Consider the following 22,867-nt stretch of genomic DNA (forward strand, 5'->3'; position numbering starts at 1 on the left):
CTTCTAACTTCCATGTGGCTAAATTGACTTTTGCAACTAAACAACTTGAGTGTTCATATACGCAAATCCCATTTTCTTATCCCAGTGTATGGAAGGGCATTTAGGTAAAAAGTCCATTCTTATTCTTGCAAGTAACTTTACATTGATACAATGGTAATTTAATGTTCTAACATTTTTTATCCCAATTTCTAATTTCTATGTCCCATTTTAATTCTTTTGTATGGAAAAGATAATTAATAGTGTAAAACAAAACATTTTATCACAAAAGTCCGACGTCAACACTCTGTGGACAACTTTTAGGAACTTTGTTGAGGATACACTCACAGCCCACATACCATCTAAGATGACCTCCTCACGCTTCAACCAGCCTTGGATCACGAGGAAAGCTAAGCGTCTCTCCAGAAGGAAAAAGCGGGCATTTCACAGGGCCAGAGCCTCCTGGAAAGAAGCGGACATGGACCGCTACAAACAACTAGCCAAGGACACCAAATATAAATCCAGACATGCCTATAGTTCCTACATCAGGGACGTCGTCTCAACTGACAGAAATCCCAAGAAGCTGTATTCCCTGGTAAAGGGGAAGAGCGGTATATCTCCCCTAAAATCAAACGGTGTCACCCACAGCGACCCCACCACCAAAGCGAAAATCCTAAATGACCAGTTCAGCGGTGTGTTACCAGGGAGGATACATCCCACATCCTGTCACTTGGAATCAGCCCGCATCCCAGCATGCATAACTTTGGCATTGGAATCAAGGGTGTATGGAAGCTCCTTGCTGACCTTGATGTGCACAAGGCTACTGGTCCAGACAATATTCCAACAAAGTTCCACAAAGACTATGCAGAAGAACTTGCACCCGTAGTTCTACGCTCTCCCTATTGAGCTAAGCGGGCGGGCTTTTCGAAATATAATATTATACAGGCCATAGAATGGTGGCATCTGGTGCATTTTAGGTCTAAATTTTGAGGTAATGGCGGGGTTACTCCCCTCATGATGTGGTGGTGTCAGGGGGCTCTCCCCTTGAGAAACATTGAAATACAGATATGAAATGGTTGCCTTTGGTGTGTTTTTGGGTCTAAATTTTGAGAAAAAAGTATTCCTTTCCTAAAATAGTAGGGTGCATCTTTGATGAGTATATGTCACTTCTATGCCAAGTGTATGTGTGTTGGTAGGGGGGAGGGGGTCTGGTCCACGAGCCCCCTGGGCCCGAGCCTGTTACTTTGTCAACCCTCATACGCCAAATAACTAATAACTGTAGGACTGACTATAAACTTCTTTCAGTAAGTTTATCATACACTGTGAACAGCTAAAATAACAACACCATCGGCGACCTTCAACTTCGCCTTCCAAGGAGCAGTCGTTAATCTTATTTGGGAAATGTAGAAAACTACAATTTTTTATGCTAGGTGGCTATGTAGATTATGACGAAAAGTAATACAACGCGTCAACGCGTAACGATCTAATATTAGCATTCTTGATACAAAATATGTTTTAAGGATGGACTGTTACATCCAAAGTTTCAAACATACAAATTAACAGTTGTCTTATGGCAGTAAAAAAATGCACTTGATTTAGAATGAAATACAATTTGGTAATTACCAAGTTGCAACCTCAAATGTACATGCATAGGAATAAGAATTTAGGATTTGCATAAGTGTAAACTCAAATTTCTCATTTGCAACATTTAGTCTACGCATCAGGAAGTAAGAATTTGTCATCTTGGTGCATGTAATTTATAATTATCAATTTGAAAGGTGCAAAAAAAAGCAATTTACATTCACAGGAAGTTAGAAGTTGTCTCCTAGGTTCATGGAATATGCATTTACTAATTTGAAATATACAATATAACAGTTTGGATTGTGGCGGATAATACCAAAAAAGCAATTTGCATTCACAGGAAGTTAGTTGTCATCTAGGTGCATGGACTTTGCATTTACTAATTTGAAATATGTCAGTTTGTATTGTGGCGGATAATACCCTCCATAAAAGGGCAAAGTTATACAACATGTGCCATATGCTGTATTTCTAACGGCAAAGTTATACAACATATGCTGTATTTCTAACAGCAAAGTTATACAACATACGCTGTATTTCTAACAACCTAGTTCAAGCATATACCATATCTTAATGTCCGAGTGAAGTTCATATACCATATTTGTAAAGAGTGGGTAAAAGCCTTATGCTGTTTTTCTGACTGCTGAGTGAAACACAAATGCCATATTTCTAATGGGCCAGTAAAAAAGTCATGTTGACTGTGTCAATCTAAACAAAGGTAAATGCAAAATGGCAACTTTTCAGGGGACAATAAAATCCTGTTTACTGTGTTATAACTAGGAACAACAATCTTTTGAACTAACGGTGGAAAAATAAATGGGAAAATGATTATTTTGTAAATCGGACTTTTAGATACAGCGTAAAGTTGTCTCCCTTTGAAAATGAATGCCATTTGTACTTAAAAAATTCGGAAAAACTTGTCTCCCTTTGAAAATGAATACCATTTGTAAAGAAATAAAGATAAACAATTGCTAAAAACTGTTTTCCACATTGTTATGCGAAATTGCACCACTCGCACGCTTTTGCAAATACATCAAAATGAACGTGTGTAACAGTTCTTTGAAAATGGTGAGTTTTTAAAGGCGCTTGACTGTCCGGAAGTGGGGCCACTTAAGGCTGTTCTTTTCCGGAATTCAATGTTTATATCGGTATACTGACACTTGTTTCGTCAAGTAATATACATGTTTTAAGTGCTGTTCAATTTTCATGTCAAACAACTCTTTCTTTCTATGATTTGGTGTTGTTTGATTTTTGTTTCTCAAGGCCTACTTCTAAACCTTAACTAACATTCCATAAACAAAGTGAAAGATGAATTTATTGATATAATTGAATGCTACACTAACATGTTATTTCACTAAATATATCTTAAGCATGGCAAAAGCAAAATATTGTAACTTTAATGATGACCAATGGTCAAATGTATGCAAAAAGGGAATATCAAGGGGTAAAAGCAATAATCTTAGGTTTAAGTGGTTCTTGAAACAATTGTACATAAACCCAGTAAAAGCACTATATTTCCTGAGACCTGGTGTGTACATTGGTTTTGAAATTTAAGCTGTATTACATATGTTGATCGTAAGTTTATACATGCTATTTCTAGGAAAGAATTATTGTTAGATTTCAAAGTTTGTCAGTGCCTTGGTGCTGACACAAATCTGCAACTTAGAATAACTATAAACATATAAGGAAAAGTGACCACCTCCTATGGTGGCCATGTTTTTTTATGAATCATTATAATTTGAAAAATCTTGGTAGAGTGTCACACAAGGACCAGTTGTGTAAAATTATTTTAAAATCATTCTAGCAGTTTCACACAGGAAGATCTTTTTTTTTTAATTTCCAATATATACATATAGGGAAAAGTGACCACGCCCCCTGGCGGCCATGTTTTTTGACGAATTGGTATAACTTGAACAATCTTAGTAGAGGGTGACATAAGGACCATTTCTGTGAAATTATACCATTTGTGTGAAATTATTATCAGTTTAGGAGGAGATGTTGTTTGAAAAAAATTCTATTTTTAGAAATCCACTCGGTGGTTTTGGAGGAGATGTCTTTTAACACAATTGTTGACGATGGACACAGCGTGATCACAACTGTTCACCATGAGCATTACTCAGATGAGCTAAAAACAAGTGGCTGAGTATTGCAGTGGCTATACAGACAAACCAGAAGCCCTCTCTGGTACAAAACTTTGTTAGTGTTTGTCCCTTGTGGTTGTTGGCAACAGTGTTAAGACTAAAGTTGCTTCAAGGCATTTAGGAGCCAAGAAACAAACTATTTTTACTTAAATTTCAATAGTGACCTAAACCTACAGGCATAGATCATGTACATGACACATTGTCTCATCATGGCATACATTTCTGTGCAGTATTCAGATAATCTATCAATGCACATAAAAGTTATGGAGCAAAAATAAATTTTTAGTATTGCAGTACCAGTGAAAAAATATTTTTACTTGACCTTCAATAGTGACCTTGACCTTTGTCCGACAACCATAGGTCATGTGTGAGACACGTGCTCTAATCATGGGGAACATTTCCGTGTCGTAATAAAAATCTTTCAATGCAATTACAAGTTATGAGACAGAAACAAATTTTCACTTGACCTTAAATAGTTACCTTGACCTTTAACCACTAAGACAATCCTTCAATGTAAATAAAAGTAATGGAGCAGAAATAACTTTTACTTGACCTTCAAAAGTGACCTTAACCTTTGACATACAAGAATAAGTCATGTACGTGCATTATCTACATATCACTTTCTATATACATACCAAGTTTTATGAACCTAGCTTGAATAATTTTTGAGTTATCGCAGGATCCAGATTTGTAGACGAACCAACAAAGGGCATTCCTATAGTCCCCTCAGGTGAACCGGTAGAGGACTAAAAAGTAAAGTAGACATATAGGTCTTGCACAAAGTTTCCTATTTCATTGTGCGGAGTTTAAATGTGATATCCCAATGATCAACAGTTTTGGAGCTTAATGATCAAGACAACAGATAGGAGTAAGTAATAAAGTCAGATTATTCAAAATTAAGAAAGCCAAGTGAAAATTCTTGATGTAGAACCAAGATAATATCTAAATTGCAATATACCTTCCCTTTTACAGAGGGATAAATTAGAAAGGAAAATTAGAACTAGCTGTGATTTTATACATCACCAAAGCCTTAAGACAGAAGAAAAAACAAATAATAATTTCAAGTTTATTTTATCATTTTTAACAGAAAAAGAAATCTCAATATGGCAAAACATATACTCTAAAATATATCTTTGCTACAACTGACCACAGCATGACCATCAGAATATATTATTGCAAACAAAAGGTGTCACTATTAGTGACAAATGCCCCCGAGCATATATGCCAAATAATTTTAAAATCCCTTCATCGAGGGAAGAGTTATGGACCGGACAAGAAACAGACCATGTTAACCTTTAACCTCTATGACCAAGACTTTAGAGCTAGGGATTTGGATCTTGAGCATGACACATCGTCTCATTATGGGGAACATTTATGCCAACTAATTTCAAAATCCCTTCCTGAATGGCAGAGCTATAGACCGGATATGAAACAGACCCTGTTAACCTTTGATTTCTAAGTCTGACCTCGACCTTGGAGCTAGGGGTATGGGTCATGCGCTTGACATATCGTCTCATATGGTAAACATTTATGCCAAGTTATTTCAAAATCCCTTTGTGGATGGCAGAGTTATGGACCGTAAATGAAGCAGACCCTGTTAACTTTTGAACCCCAAGTCTGACCTTGACCTTGGAGCTAGGGGTCTGGGTCTCATCTTGTTATGGTAAACACTTATGCCAAGTTATGTCAAAATCCCTTCATGGATGGCAGACTTATGTATCGGACACGAAAGAGACCCTGTTTTAACCTTTGACCTCTAAGTGTGAACTTGACCTTGGAGCTAGGGTCTGGGTTTTGCGCAAGATATGTCGTCTTATTATGATGAACATTTGTGCCAATTTATTCCAAAATCCCTCTTTAAATGGCAGAGTTACAGCCTGGACAACAATTTACATGGACAGTGTGATTTTAACATGCCCACCTTCGGGAGCATTAAAATAACACAGAATATGTGATTAATAACATCTCCACAATAATTTTGTGACATAAATTTAAACAAAAAGAACAACTATAATTTCAGAATAATGGATAACTAAACAAAACAGTTTATTGATACACGAAAGAACTTTTATTTTGAAGTTTGGCTAAAATCATCAAGTGATCTAGCTAAAATATTAAAAGATTTGAATTAATTGTTTTTCATTTCGAACAGATTTTCAGAATTCATAGATTTTTCAATTTCAAAGTACTCAATATATTTATATGAATGCAAATAAAACAAAGAAATATAATTTATCCAGAAAATACATTGTTAAAGTCCTTTGTTGAAATATACAGTAGAAGGAAGTGGAGAGCCATACTGAGATTCCAAAACTTTCATATCTTTTCTGTCTATGCCATGTAGTCTCGATGTTGGTATTGAACAGAAAACATAGTAAAAAGAACAGTTGAAGAGATGACTATTGACTGGAGGATAAATATCAGACAATAAAGCTGTCAACAGTACAGCAGCAATGTCAATTTACTCCAGTTATCCTTAACTTTACTTGCTGAAATCATTTTGAATGGCTGGGGAAGACGTCATACCACTGTAGATCACTTAATCCTAGAGAAAAGACAAGCTACACATCCACATTGTGACATCATAATGTTATAATAATGATGTCATAACACACATAATAATGCAGTTTTATAATTTGCATTACTGGTATCTTAGAACTTTTTGCAATGGTAAGCAAAAAAATGATTCAACATGTTTTATGTGTCAGACAGGCATTTTCCCAACCCTCAGGAGAGCATGGTAAAAAAAATAAAACTTGCTTATGCTCAGTTTCACATTACCCACTGTCCCTCTGGCTGGTAAAACCCTGCCTTACACAGGCAGGCATGTAAGATCCTTATAATCATAAAAAAAATTCTGGACATTTGAATGCTGACTGATGGATGGATGAACAGACAATGGGACAACATAATCTGTATTTTCTTTATATTGCTTTCTATCTATTTCCCAGGTGTGATGGAAATAATCTCCAATATTTTAAAAATGCAGAATCAAATTTTTCATCAATTTTTTGGTCAATCTGTTGCTATTGCAACAACATTTATTGCCACAGCAACAAAATAAAAGATCACGCATACTCTACATACTGCTCTTTACCAAGTTACTAAGTCCCATGAAAAATGTCTTGTACTTATTCCTATCACAGGATTCCATGCTTTATTACCTGTCATATTTTTGGGCTACCATAGCCTTGACCATAGCAACAATATAAAAGAACATATAATTATATTCTTCATATTGCCATAAATCCATGCACCAAGTTTCGTAACAAATCTAGCTTGTATTTTAAAAGATATTACAGGACCACACTTTGTGTGACTGACTGACAGACAAATCCCCTCCAGTGATACAATGGGACGGGGAAAAACTGGACTAGTACCTGGATGCTGCATTTGTCAACTTTTAACAAGTCAGATTATAATATCAGGTAACACAACTGGAGGACAGTGTGATCAGTTATTCAAAAGATGTAAATATGAAGGAAAACAGTGAATGCAACTGAGCAATCACAAGTGACAGGATAGTGTTGAACCATCTATACAGTTTCAGTCAAGTATCTGCATCAGTTTAGGAGATAGTAAGAGTAACTTGCATGCAAAATTTTACCAGAAGTTTTTCAATTTAAAAGGGGACATAATTTTGCAAAATGTATGTCAGAGTTATGAGACTTGATGCTAGGATCTAGTTTTATAAACCAAAACAAACTGAGAAAGAAGAACTTGCTTGCAAAACTTTAACCAGGATTTTTTAAGTCCACAGGAGGGATAATTTGGCCAAAAAAAACCCGTCAGAATTAAGGTAATTGACCCAGTGAGGTTGATAATTTTCCTAGAAAAAGAAAAAATAAGTTTCAAAGCTATATGCCTTTAAATGATAGCTATAAGTACCAGTACATGCAAAACTTTAACGAAAGTGTGACACAGACGCCGATGTCGTGATAATTACAATAGCTGAAAAACCCTACTGTCCTTTGACCTCCATGTTTCCTTGACCTTTGACCTAAGGGTCTGGGTGTTGCATAACAAGTTTTCCCATTATTGGGAGCCTCTGTGCCAAGTCATATTAAAATCCACAGAAGGATGGTTGTGCTACAGAGCAGAGAGGAAAAATACCTGTAGACATTTGATCCCCAAGTGTGACCGCAGAACTAGGGGTCTGGGTGTTGCCATGACATGTCATCTTAATATGGGAAATATCTGTGCCATCTAAAATAAAATCCTTTGATAGATGGTGCAGGTATGGAACAGAAAGGACAATAAACGCTGTTGCCATATGACCTCTTAGTGTGACACTGACCTTTAAGTTTGGAGTGAGACCTTGTCTTTTAAACTAGGAGTTTTGACATTGCACAGCACACATTGTCTCATTATAGGAAACATTTGTATCAAGTAATATCAAAATATCCCTTTATGGATGGTTGAGTTATGAAGCAGACATTTGGGACAAGGGATTTGTGTATTTAGTTTTGTATATACATTGTATCATTTATGCTCTGTACTACAGTCCGTGTATGATAACTTCGGAGTGACGTCACGTTTGTTTATATTTTCTGGACTTACAGAAATAACAAAATAGGTAAAACAGCTTAACATAAACAATAATATTGGGTATATTTTATTGCAACACGTCTGACAGTCCCGGTAGCTCAGTGGTTAAGCATTAGTCTTTGAAATATCGAATATTGCGGGTCGTAGGTTCGAATCGAGCGGAGTGTTATTGTTGTTGTTTATTTTTTGTTTCTCTTTCAAGGTAACCACCATAGTCATTCATTTCTCCTGGAATATATTTTTATCTATTTTGATAGAAATATTATTGAATTAATTTCTGTTTAATGGGGACCAAGCATCAGCTCTGTGTAAACACATCGTATTATGAATGCATAGTCAAGAAAACACTCGTAAATTTCGTGCAGGTTAAATTCCTCTGGTATATTGCCAGTATTACTATAGTCAACATGTCCGAGGCATCCACGTCTTTTTTGCAAAAAGAAGCACTGTTCAGTATAAGAATGATGCTTAATGCATACTACAAACTTTTCTGAAGGTTTTTTCAAGCATAATCATTTTTTTTTCATATTTCAGATCGTTATTATATACCGTAGTGCTGTATTACTGCATTTTGAATATTTTCAATTGTCTTTGAAAAACTGTAATTAAAACATAGATAAAAGCAAGGATTTAAGAAAGTATAAATCACGTTGGACTCGAACCAACGCGACAATGGAAATCACACAAGTAAGGCTAACGCGCTACGACTGGTACTAATCTTCTACTTCAAAGAAAGCGTTTCAGTTAGTAGTATAATATGAAAGTGTTTACTTAGATTAATGATAATTATCGATTACACTCCTGACTTGGACTCGTCCAAATAGTCACTCCGAAGTTATCAGACACGGACAGTACTAATAAACTTTGATAATGTGGCAGGTGAGTCCAATAAGTCAAGGGGTGTTCAAAGATAATCCTTCGTAGATCTATTGTGAAGCAAATATTGGATTTACCTATATTGGAAAATAAACAGTGTTGACTGTATTGAGGTCAACTGCCACATTATCAAAGTTTATTAGTATGCCCCAACGATAACTTGATATTTACAAACATGACTATAAATAGATTAAAATGGAACATAGGGAATTCAATATTTTTCTAATATGTTACAATCTAAATATTTCTAAATTTTGTATCAATTGCAAATTAGCTCAGTGGTAAAGCATGCAGTCCATGTTAAACAGATCTTTTTCCGTGTGGATTCGAAACTCAGCATCGACACTAAATTTTTATTTCTCATAAACAATTAGAGTCCTTCATGAACTATGTGACAACACAACAGAGAAGTATCTTAAGCCGATATGGCAGATCAGAAAAGTTTAGCATTATATCAAAGATGATATTGACTGAATGCATGCATATAAGCCATGCAAATAATAAACATATTGTTGTGTTATATAAAGGCATACATAAAAATACAAACCATCAAAGAAAGAAACAAAAATGAAAACGAAAAGAAAAAAAAACTCACAAAAATACAAAAAATGAAAAAAAAAAACTCACGAAGATTCGAACCCACAAAATGATTTGCTTCTGATATTCAATTGTTATATGCGCTTTACCCGACAGAGCTATGTTTCCATATAATCATAGTATATATTTAAGATGAAAGAAATACTAATATTTACTTAGAGGGTAATGTGTAAGCATTATGGATTGGTATTTCATCGGTTATCATGAAATAGAATCGTCCTCGCATTTCGGCGGGAATCTTGTTATCATTGGGGATTAGTAGTACATTTGTATGTCACTTGTTTATGACATAATGGGTCATTGTGTTGCGGCACAGATTGACTTCAAATACATGGGCTACTTAATTGAAAAAATGTGAAGAAGCAGTGTCTGTATTTAAGGATTTTTATGCTTTCCGTTAATGAAATCGTGTCTAAATTTTTAGATTTTTTTTGTATTATTTTCTTCACATTGTTAACATGTGCTATTGAGAATTATCATAATAGCCATTTATTTTGTTGAAAGGCTTGTATTGTTTATACATGTATATGTAAAAATATGAATTATCAAAAAAATAAAATCTGTCTTGAAAATGTTTGTGTACCTTGTGTTTAGTTAACTGACTAATTAAATCACAAGAGTTTTACTGCAACATTTCTGGTTTACTGTACATTGTTTGACTTTGCTATATCAATGACATTTTCAACATTGCTGCAAGCAGCATAACCTTTTAGCTCAAACATTTCTTCATGTAAGATGAGACTAATGGAAAGGTTCTTTCTACATGCTTAAGCTGATATACCTTTTAGATGAATTATTTGTGTAGTAAATGAGCAGCAGCCTTTCATAATATGCCAACAAATTATACCCATAATGTTGAAAATTATAAAATTATTGTTCCTGCATTCTTGCATGAAACATTTGTTACTGTTATTGTGAAAGATTACTGTTGAAATTTCAGAAGCTCTAATTATCAGTATGAAATTCTTAAGCCCCCTTAAATAAAACGTGGTATCAGTCTATCTAACAATTTAATTCAACTGGTAGCATGCTTGTACCTTCATAGGATGATTGCCTGTGGTTAGCAGATGAGTTCAGTTGTTGTAGTTTGTAGGTCACTTACCTCAAGACAGGTTATGTTTTTCGAAATAGAAATAGTTGAAGCTTGAGCCTACGGCTGTCAGACTTTGTGAGATGATTGCACATGTTCGTTAGATGACCCCAATTATTTTCATACCTACAAATACAAAGTATATGATGGTTATATTGGACTCAAGCATGTCTGTCCATTGACCTGTTTGTCTATATTGTCTGCTCAATATCTTAACCACTGAAAATATTTTCATAAAACTAGCAACAATTATTTAACACATCAAGACAACTTAGAGAACACACAACTTGTGTTATAAAATCCAAAGTCAAAGTCACACATGGAGGTCAATGGTCAAATAGCTTAAATGGATCAACGACAGTCAAATTTACCGCTTAAATGCATGACATTGTACACTGCATATCTTCTAAACTAGCAGTAGTTATTAACTTAAGACAACTTGCACAGTGCACAACATTAGGTTATTTGATCCAAGATGACACTTTGAAATCAATGGCCAAATAGCTTAAATTCATATCCACTGCATATCTTCTATAAAACTAGCATCAAGCATTTACCTCATCAAGATGATTTGCAGAACGCTCATCCAAGTCACTAGATCCAAGGACAAGAAGTTCACACTTTGAGGTCAAAGGTCATATTTCTTAAATTTATGTCTGCTACATGTCTTCTAAACTGCTTGGAATATTCATAAACTAGCATACACTGTTTAACTCATCACGAGGGCATGCAGAGTCCACAAATGAGGTCACTAGGTTCAGGGTCGATGTCAGACTTTGATGTCAAAGGTTAAATAGCATATATTGGTGTTTGCTGCATATCCTCTTAACCACTAGGAAGATTTTCAAGGCAACTTTGACCAAAATCATTGTCACACTTGAAGGTCAAAGGTCATGATTATAACAGTTTGCTTTCCCTATATTAAAGTTTCGAAATGCTCAAAGATCAGAGGTATCTTATAGTGCTTTTTGGACAATAAACAGTTCAGTTTTAAAAAGCTTAGGCCTGCAGATGGATGTAGAATTTCAAATGATGGTTGCCTGTGATCAGTAGATGACCCTTATTGGTTTGGGGTTCCTTACGGAAAGGTAACAACGGCACTGAAACTGCAAGTTTCAGACTAATTAGAGTTTACAGTCGCCAAGCTTCTTCGTAGGTTGATTGCCCGTGGTTGACCCTCATTGATTAACAACAAGATGGTAATTACTACAAACCCTGCACAGAGACAGTCCGAGCTATTTTGCTGTCATTACCGACCCTGCACAGTGAAAATTCTAGCTACATGGTAACCGTTACCAATCCTTCACAGGGAAAGTTCTATCTGTTTGAGGACCGTTACCAATCTTACAAAGTGAATGTTCTAGCAACCTGGTAATTATTACAAATCCTGCACAGGAAAAATTTAATCTGTTTGACAACCATCACCAATCATGTACAGTGGATGTTCTAGCTATTAAGACAATTATTATTTATCATGCACAGGAAACTTTCAAAGTAGCTAGCAGTCATTACAAATTCTGCATAGGATATTTCTATGTAACCAATATCGTACAAATAGTTTTTTAATTATCAAGTATTCATTTAAAACCCGCCTACACAGAGTTGTTCAGGAAATACTCTAGTGCCCCATGTGGTTTTGGGACGATCTGTTAATGAAAAGAATTGGAACCACTGCCTTACCCTTGCATGATCGTAAGAGGCGACTAATAGGGTCTTAACACTTGGTTTTGCAGTAACTCTGTGATTCCAGCAGGTATGTAAATTTTGATTCTATACTTCATGTTTTTATTTCGATGTAAATGAGATGTGGAACCAAAATTTGTAGTCCTGTTTGGCGCCATATAACCTATACTGTGTTGGTGCGCCGTAAAAACCAAATAAATAAATATATCTGTCTGTAGTCCCTGACAATTATTACCAGTCCTGCATATGATAAGGAAAATTCTAGTTATATGGCAGTCATTAATCCTGCACAGGGAAGGTTGTCCCTTGCAATAATTACCAGTCATGCATATGATAAGGAAAGTTCTAGTTATATGGCAGTCATTATCAATCCTGCACAGGGAAGGTTGTCCCTTGCAAATATTACCAGTCCTGCATATGATAAGGAAAGTTCTAGTTATATGGCAGCCATTATCAATCCTGCACAGGGAAGGTTTTCCCTTGCAATAATTACCAGTCCTGCATATAATTAGGAAAGTTCTAGTTATATGGCAGCCATTATCAATCCTGCACAGGGAAGGTTGTCCCTTGCAAATATTACCAGTCCTGCATATGATAAGGAAAGTTCTAGTTATATGGCAGTCATTATCAATCCTGCACAGGGAAGGTTGTCCCTTGCAAATATTACCAGTCCTGCATATGATAAGGAAAGTTCTAGTTATATGGCAGTCATTATCAATCCTGCATAGGGAAGGTTTTCCCTTGCAATAATTACCAGTCCTGCATATAATTAGGAAAGTTCTAGTTATATGGCAGCCATTATCAATTCTGCACAGGGAAGGTTGTCCCTTGCAATAATTACCAGTCCTGCATATAATTAGGAAAGTTTTAGTTATATGGCAGTCATTATCAATCTTGCACAAGGAAGGTTGCCCTTTGCAATAATTACCAGTCCTGCATATAATTAGGAAAGTTCTAGTTATATGGCAGTCATTATCAATCCTGCACAGGGAAGGTTGTCCCTTGCAATAATTACCAGTCCTGCATATAATTAGGAAAATTCTAGTTATATGGCAGTCATTATCAGTCCTGCACAGGGAAGGTTGTCCCTTGCAATAATTACCAGTCCTGCATAATAATTAGGAAAGTTTTAGTTATATGGCAGTCATTATCAATCCTGCACAAGGAAGGTTGTCCTTTGCAATAATTACCAGTCCTGCATATAATTAGGAAAGTTCTAGTTATATGGCAGTCATTAATCCTGCACAGGGAAGGTTGTCCCTTGCAATAATTACCAGTCCTGCATATGATAAGGAAAGTTCTAGTTATATGGCAGTCATTATCAATCCTGCACAGGGAAGGTTGTCCCTTGCAATAATTACCAGTCCTGTATTTGATAAGGAAAGTTCTAGTTATATGGCAGTCATTATCAATCCTGCACAGGGAAGGTTGTCCCTTGCAATAATTACCAGTCCTGCATATGATAAGGAAAGTTCTAGTTATATGGCAATCATTATCAATCCTGCACAGGGAAGGTTTTCCCCTGCAATAATTACCAGTCCTGCATATAATTAGGAAAGTTCTAGTTATATGGCAGCCATTATCAATTCTGCACAGGGAAGGTTGTCCCTTGCAATAATTACCAGTCCTGCATATAATTAGGAAAGTTCTAGTTATATGGCAGTCATTATCAATCCTGCACAAGGAAGGTTGCCCTTTGCAATAATTACCAGTCCTGCATATAATTAGGAAAGTTCTAGTTATATGGCAGTCATTATCAATCCTGCACAGGGAAGGTTGTCCCTTGCAATAATTACCAGTCCTGCATATAATTAGGAAAGTTCTAGTTATATGGCAGTCATTATCAATCCTGCACAGGGAAGGTTGTCCCTTGCAATAATTACCAGTCCTGCATATAATTAGGAAAGTTCTAGTTATATGGCAGTCATTATCAATCCTGCACAAGGAAGGTTGTCCCTTGCAATAATTACAAGTCCTGCATATAATCAGGAAAGTTCTAGTTATATGGCAGTCATCAATCCTGCATAGAGAAGGTTGTCCTGGCAATAATTACCAGTCCTGCAAATATTTAGGAAAGTTCTAATTATATGGCAGTCATTATCAATCCTGCACAAGGAAGGTTGTCCCTTGCAATAATTACCAGTCCTGCATATAATTAGGAAAGTTCTAGCTATATGGCAGTCATTATCAATCCTGCACAAGGAAGGTTGTCCCTTGCAATAATTACCAGTCCTGCATATAATAAGGAAAGTTCTAGTTATATGGCAGTCATTATCATGGAAGGTTGTCCCTGGCAATGATAACCAGTCCTGCATATAATAAGGAAAGTTCTAGTTATATGACAGTCATTACCAATCTTGCACAGGGAAGGATGCCCCTTGCAATGATTACCAATCCTGCACAACGAAAGTTCTAGTTATATGGCAGGGGAAGTCCTTGTAATATGGCAGTCATTCTCAAGCGTGCACAGGGAAAGTTGTCCCTGACAATAATTAATAGTCCTGCACAACGGAAGTTCTAGTTATACGCCAGTCATTATCAATCATGCACAGGGAACGTTGTCCCTGGCAGTTATTACCATTCCTGCACAGGGAAAATTCTAGGTATGTATCCTGCAAAGGGAAATTTCAGTCTATTTAGTTTCTAATCCTACACAATGAAATTCCTAGCTCTGTCTCGTAATCATTATTAAGCATGCACAGATGAAAGTTCTAGCTATGTGTCATTTTTTTTATCATGGTCAGAAACATATTATTAAGGGGAATACAGGGGAAGTGGGAGCTGGACGGGCATTAGTCCCCGCTCTTTTTTCGCAGTAAGAATTTGTAAATTGTTTTGTAATAATGTTATTTTGTAAGTGATGAAATTTGAAAAAGATGGAATTAATTGATCTGTTATAGCCTGTCCATGCATATTTAAAAATATCTAACAACTCGTGCACACATTGAAAGAGATTGTAAGTATTTCTTACAATATGTAGGTTCCTGGCAAACTGGACAGAAAATGGGCCATAATTGAAAAATCTAGACATCAAAGGCGTCAACAGGGAGATTGTGGGAGGAGTCTTGAATCAGAATAATGAAAACCTAAGGAGAAGATTTGACATTGTGAGAAATTAATTTAATGCCTTGATAAATCTGAAAATTCAGTCTTGAGAACAGGTTACCAATGGCTGACTTGCATGTTTTTTGAGTGCTCTGGTATTGTATTCAATCCTAAAAGGTATCCAAACAACCAGATAAACATACTTCCATATGGGAATGACCAGCTGGATAAAATGATTTTATTCAGGTATTGTTGATGGTGAAAGATGTAAGGCTCATTTTCTCCAGTTTAAACATTTCGTAGTATCTCACAAGGATGACTACTTTTGACAATTTTACCAGGTTAAATTGATGCTCTGAGAACATCAATATATTTTCCCTGCTGTATTGATGACTTGACATGTTAAGCCTTCCATTTAGGGAATTTCTAGGCATCTGGCAAGGGAATTTCTAGGCATCCAGCAATCAATTTGTTAAGAATACATAGACATTAATGTAATGAAATAATTAGATTTTTCATCTTCTGTTTGCCTAAGACAGATCTATCATAATAATGCTGGACATTTAGGTAGCATTTTCACAATGAAATAACAGCATGACAGAATTTGTTATGGAAACTTAGCTCATACACCGCCACTACAAATCGGGGGGTCTCATATTTAGCTGATTTTGCAGTGTTTGATTGAAAATATTTTTCTTCCAACATTCATGAACCCCACTTTTCTTTCGATTTTTATTCAGCACTGACAATTTATTCTTCAAGAAAAAAGTTTACAGACGTTTAAAATGGGTCCTGATGTATGCTGCAGTCAGTGGAAATTTATCCGTTTTATATAGATCTCGAATTAAAGGAGACCAGCTAATTAGTGTGCTCATGCTTTGGCAATTTTTTTTCTGTGCACCGTGGATGCTACTGGAACAGCAGTGTATTTGTTTATTTCATAGTGGTTTTTTTACGAATACTTCTTGTTTGTCTTTGAGTTCTGTTAAATTTAGGCGTCGTTAACCCTAATTCTTTACGATAGTTACTTCCCTTCGATAAAATACGCCATTTGTATAGGATAACGCGCTTCTCTGTGCCTTCAAATTACCAGTTTTTAGCAGCATTTACGTAAGCTATATGTCATTTTTTATGGTATAAGTTGTTAATATATCTTTTTTTCTAATCGAATGGTGTTGTTCAGAAATGTGTTGACTATATGACCTTTCTTTGAGTTTTATTTTTGGATGGTCTAAATTCCATACGTTTCCGTATTCTGAAATAGTATCAGGCACTACACCACTAAATATTTTCCATCATGTAAGCTTTACAAGTTTCCTTCAATTTGTTATAGTTTTGGCGTTGTCCGTCCGTCTTTCCGTCCGTCCGGAGCCATATCTAGGAAATAGTTGGGAAAATTTATATAAAACTTCATATACATGTTCACCACTATGAGTTTTTGCGGCCCGCCAAGTTTCAGTCAGATTGCCCTTGTAACACCAGAGTTATGGCCCTTAGAAGTTTCTAGTGTTAACTATACAGGGTACTGTAAATATGGCAATTTCTGCATCATAACTTTTGATATATTTGACCTAGAACTATGAAACTTAAACAGACTTTAGATCACCATAATGAGGTTGTGTACACACAATTTCGTTCAGATTTATTTTGTAAATTAAGAGTTATTGCCCTTTAATTGTATAAAAATCCACATTTGTACATAACAAACTTACCATTTGGTAGAATTTCACTAAATTTCTTTCATTCTTTTCCATGAACATTTAATGTAAACATGTGAAGTTGTGTACCCACACCTGGTCACCCCCTTACCTTGATCACACCCCCTCCCCGTCCCCCGACCCCCCCCCCCCCCCCCCCCCCCCACACACACACACACACACACTAAAAAAAATAAATATTCTTTATTTTAGATTTTTTTCAAACAAACGTCATATACATGTTCACCACTATGAGGTTATGGGGCCCATCAAGTTTCAGTCAGATTGCCCAAGTAACACCAGAGTTATGGTCCTTAGAACTTTCTAGTGTTAACTATATAGGGTACTATGAATATGGCAATTTCTGCATCATAACTTTTGATATATTTGACCTAGAACTATGAAACTTAAACAGAAGTTAGAGCACTATAATGTGGTTGTGCACACACAATTTCGTAAGGATTTCTTTTGTAACTTCAGAGTTATTGCCCTTTAATTGTCTAAAAATCCACATATTTGTACTTAACAAACTTACCATTTGGCAGAATTTCATTAAATTTCTTTCATTTCTTTTCCCTGAACATTTATTATTAACATGTGAAGTTGTTCACTCACACCTGGTCACCCACTTGCCTTGGTCACACCCCCTCCCCCTCTAAAAAACAAAATATGTTTTTTCATGCCTTATTTTAGATTTTTTTTCAAACCTTCCATGAATATTTATCAACATGCAAGTTGTACCATTCCCCCACCTCGCATTTCAATTAACTGCATTTAATTTTAAAAGCTAAGCTTATTACATTAAGCATATCCCATTCCAAATAAATTCTTTAGTCAGGATCAAAGTATCATACATTTATTATGTACTCTTTAATTAAACATTTGTTTTCTGTTAAATTGATTTTGACTAATGAAATTATTTGCTTCTTATTAACATCCTTAACTTTTTGCCGGATATGTTTTTTTGCCATTCCTCACCACAAACCCTAGCTTTCGGTGGGGGATACCAATTCATCGAATTTGCTTGTTTCTTTAGTTTTAGGGAAATTTCTATGTCATTTTATTTACTGAAACTGTGAAAGGACACTATTACTGAAACATGACAGTACACCAGGTGAGGATTAATGGCATCCAAAAGTTTTAAAGGAATGTCATCTTACTGTAGCAATTCCGCTAGTTAAAATCTATAACCTGTCTCTAGACACTGGTGAGCTACTCAAGATTGAAACAATGCAATTGTTACTCCTATTTTCAAGAAGGGTAGTAGAAACAATCAGGGGTCAAATTAAACAATATTTTCTACTAGCTGAAATTAGCTAGTGCCTTTTTTGTTCACTAGCTAAAAGGAAAAGATACTAGCTAAAATTAAACATGGGTATTTTATAGATTTTTTTTACTGTTTTAACACTGGCGGTTACTGGCTTTTACTCTGATTCATCATGTTTTTTTTGGTGCACTGGCCTCGTTGGTTTTGTCAGCTGCCGACATTGTCCGTTTCAAAAAGATGGTAATTTTCACTGACATTTTTTTTCTTCACATTTTGGGATTTCAGTAGGCTAATTATAGTAACTAAATTTTAGGAACCAATCAGAGTCCTCGATACCTAAAAACGTCATTTACCGCTCAACGTATCTGTCCGCGTATTTCCAATGAATTACACTGGAAACGGTTATGTCATACATCTGTTTGAACTTTTTTACAACTGTTATTGGATCTGATTTGACTGAAACTATATTTGGAACTTTAATTATTGTACAGTCGTATTTTTCTTCAGGAATATTACATTTGACTCGCTAAAATAAGCGAGTGCTTTTTCAGGCCACTGCTTTTTCTAAATTTTCACTGGCTTTTAGCGAGTATGCGTGTCTAAATTTGAACCCTGACAATGTCGAGAATTATAGACCTATTAGTTTAACAAGCATTCCTTGTAAAGTATTTGAATCTATTATAAGAGATTCTTTAGTCACGCATCTAAACTCTGAAAATTTGATAAATGAGAATTGACATCGGTTTTGTGAAAGGTAAATCTTGTCTGACTAACTTATTGCATGCACTTGACTACTTAACAGACACAATTGATAGTGGTAAAAGTGTTGATGGTATTTATCTGGATTACAAAAAGGCATTTGACAGTGTACCTCATTCTAGACTTTTAATCAAATTGAAAAGTTATGGTGTTGCTGGTAAATTATTACTTTGGATTGAACATTTTCTTGTAGGAAGGTCTCAAAAAGTGTCAATTCGTGGTCATCCGGATCCTGCAGAAGTTTTTAGTGGAGTTCCTCAAGGTTTGGTACTTGGACCCTTGTTATTTATCTTATATGTAAACCATATTCCTGATGCTGTTTCCTCAACCTTCTTAATGTATGCAGATGACTCAAAACTTCTAAATGTTTTGATGAAAGTGACACTATACGGAATGATTTGAATATACTAAGTAAATGGTCAGAAACTTGGCTTCTGAAATTTAATGAACAAAAATGCAAAACAATACATTTTGGTTTCATACTTTTTAAATATGTTGAAATATCTTCTTCTGAAAAAGAATCTGATCTTGGGCTTATGATAACTGAAGACTGTAAACCAAGTGAACAATGTGCAAAAGTTGTGAAGCAAGCATTAAGACGATTAGGTTTACTTAGACGGATTTTCAAACATACTGATGTGAACAGTTTTAGGGTCATTATTCAACATATGTTAGACCATTATTGGAATATGCTGTACGATCATTGAATCCCTACTTTGTGAAAGGTATTGAATGTCTCGAGAGAGTACAGAAATATGCAACAAGGTTAGTGCCCAAGTTGGCGGATTTAAATTATGAAGAATGTTTGGATTTTTTGAATATGTTCAGTTTGAAAGAAAGGCGTTTAACAGGTGACTTGATTGAAACCTATAAGTTTTTGATTGGTAAAAAGTTTTTCAAGTTATCAGATATTTCATCTACCAGAGGACATTCACTCAAGCTCTATAAACCAACTCTTAAGAAAGGACTCCTTTAGCTTCCTTGGAAATTTTTTTTCTCCATCAGAATAGTAAATGCATAGAATGGATTGCCCGAAAGGGTTGTAGTAAGTGCTCAGACAGTTGAAACATTCAAAAAAAGATTAGACCACCACTGGAATGTAACTAAGAGACATGGGACACAAGAGGCTTTGCCTGAACCTTAAACTCCCATCAAAACTGTAAATGTAAATATATTACTTTTATTATTGGAAGTGTCTAGCCGTCAGGTAACTGGACGCCTAGCTTGCGTAACCGGACGGCTAGTGTTTTATATTTGTGACGGGGCAATCTAAACATCAAAACTTTGAAGGACCAAAATAATGTAGGATAATTACAGTACACGGTCATGAAAAGTTATTGGTTTTATCGCTGCAATCTAAACATCAAAACTTTGAAGGACCAAAATAATGTAGTATAAATCACAGTACACAGTCATGTAAACTTATTGGTTTTATCACTTGCGCATATTGGTGTACTGTACACAGTAAATGTTAATCGTCTACAGTATATACCTAGGTTTAAATCACCAGAAAATTCGTAATTTTGGTATTATTTAATAATTTTTACATAAATCAATGAGGAATTGAATCCCCTTTCGATACATGTAAGTTTTATTTGAATTTATGGCCAATTTGTGAAATAATCGGCATTTAAACCTATATCGTGTAAAGCGTCGGCAGCGATGAAAATTTCATTGGAAGTTGCTTCAACTATTTTGGTCTTTTGAGTGTTTGACGCGAGTGGGGATATTGCCCATATGAAAAAAATATCTCGATATTTCCTAGGATCACGTCAAATTAGTTGGACTACCGGACGGCTAGCAAATCCTCAGGGAATTTTATAGCCGTCCGGTAAAAGATTTCCTGATGAATAAGTAATGATACCGGTTATTTACTGAAGATACCGATACTTTATGCAAACAAAATTTTGTGTGAATACATACTAAGGATTTACTTTTAATCGTTTCGAATGAATCACTGCATTATTCAGCCGATAAAACAAAAGTTTGCCGAAATCAATAATGGCGAGATTACCGTGATGTCACTCATTAAAATCTGTTGCAAAACAATGTTTTTATTGGATCGGAATTTTTAACTTTTAACAACTTTTTCACTGGATTTTCTAAATTAAACTAACAGTTTTCATATTGTAGTTTTCAAATATTTTTTTATGAATAACTGTTTTAAATGACATTTAATTTCAATAGCAGCAGTGTGATGTTGACAGTTCAAAACTTTTAGGAGAACAGTAGTTAAGTGTTCATAATTAATCCATTTTATTTCGAAATAATGGTCAAAATTAATTTATGAATTGCTTGTTTAATAAGCTTTCCATTCATAAAAAAATATTCATAAATTTGTGCTTTAACAATTAAAGTTGAGGCCATTAGAAAACATCTTTTTTTACAAAATAACATGAACGTTCGGTGATCAATGTTTTATCATGTCTAAAAATAGAATGTCAACGATCTCATTTGTTTTATCGTTGGAAAAGTCAGTAATCTATTTGAGACGATGAAAAATATACTTTGGTATGTATTCACACATTTTTTTTTTTTACAGATAAGTATGGATATCTTAAGTAAACAACAGTTAAAACTATAGAAAATTATTACTTATTCATTAATTAATCAAATACCGGACGGCTAGAAAATCCCCTGAGGATTTGCTAGCCGTCCAGTAACCAGACAGCTAGAAACGCAGACTAGGCATCTGGTTACCAGATGGCTAGACACTTCCTTTCTTATTTTACAGTTAACTATGAAGCTGCATGAATTCTAACGTCAAGGAATACAATAAGATGAGGCAAAGATTTGTTTTCTTAGACGTTATCTATCTGTTGGCTACCATCTGAAATTTTGTTTATGGAAGTCAGAGACCACCAATTCAAAAAAGGTTTACTTCGTACATATGGGAATAAGGTTATGTTCATCAGTTCTGATGGGTCAGTCATGTAAACAAAGCAAAGAAGTGATTTTTTTTCTCAAAGTTGAAGTTTTTACTGCATTTACAGTATTTTTTTATACATCTTGATAAAATTTGCTACATTTTATGTGTTTATTGAAAAAACTTTTATCAAACAAATTTCTCCCGCCATGCTAGACATAGTATCGTCTTAACAGCTGATAGCATGTATTGACATGCTTCTGTTTGATTGAGGCCAAATAGGGTAGCCGAATTTGAATTTCCAATTGAAAGTAGATATGGTCATCTTATTTGCAACAAAGTAACGTTTTCAAGTTGAAAATATCGAAATATGCTGCTTTCTCCTTGATTAGAGCCTCTTATTTCTAATAAATCTTTTAAGGGTGTGCATGTTTTTGTAAACTTGTTCAATTAAATAATTTTTGTATGTTGTTACAAAAATATTTGCAGTTAACTTAACAGTGGGCATTAAGAATTACAATGTTATCATCTTTTATATGTTCTTTTTTGCACAAGATTGAAGGAGGTCAAACTCCACATCATTTTAAAACTTTCTCATTGATTCGAGCCCTTTGTTTGGTAGGTCAGTAAGTGTTAATGTTTGCACAGTCTAATTCCATAAAGCAAATTTCTATCAAGATTGAATTCTTGGTCACTTGTTACAACAGTCGAAATAGGCTCAGGATGCTTTTAGTTTGAAATTTG

At 35.1% G+C, this 22,867-nt stretch overlaps 1 protein-coding gene across 1 annotated transcript in view; it reads left to right on the forward strand.

Annotated features, from left to right (window-relative positions):
* The first annotated feature begins 16,565 nt into the window (after positions 1–16,565).
* The window catches only part of LOC123532139 (uncharacterized), a 37,449-nt gene continuing 31,147 nt past the window's right edge, over positions 16,566–22,867 (forward strand). The window contains exon 1 of the mRNA XM_045313498.2: positions 16,566–16,644. The gene's annotated coding sequence lies outside the window, so the exon portion shown is untranslated. The remainder of the gene's footprint in view (positions 16,645–22,867) is intronic.

This window comes from Mercenaria mercenaria, unplaced genomic scaffold (genome assembly GCF_021730395.1).
Source record: "Mercenaria mercenaria strain notata unplaced genomic scaffold, MADL_Memer_1 contig_2950, whole genome shotgun sequence".
In the NCBI taxonomy this organism is placed as follows: Eukaryota; Metazoa; Mollusca; class Bivalvia; order Venerida; family Veneridae; genus Mercenaria; species Mercenaria mercenaria.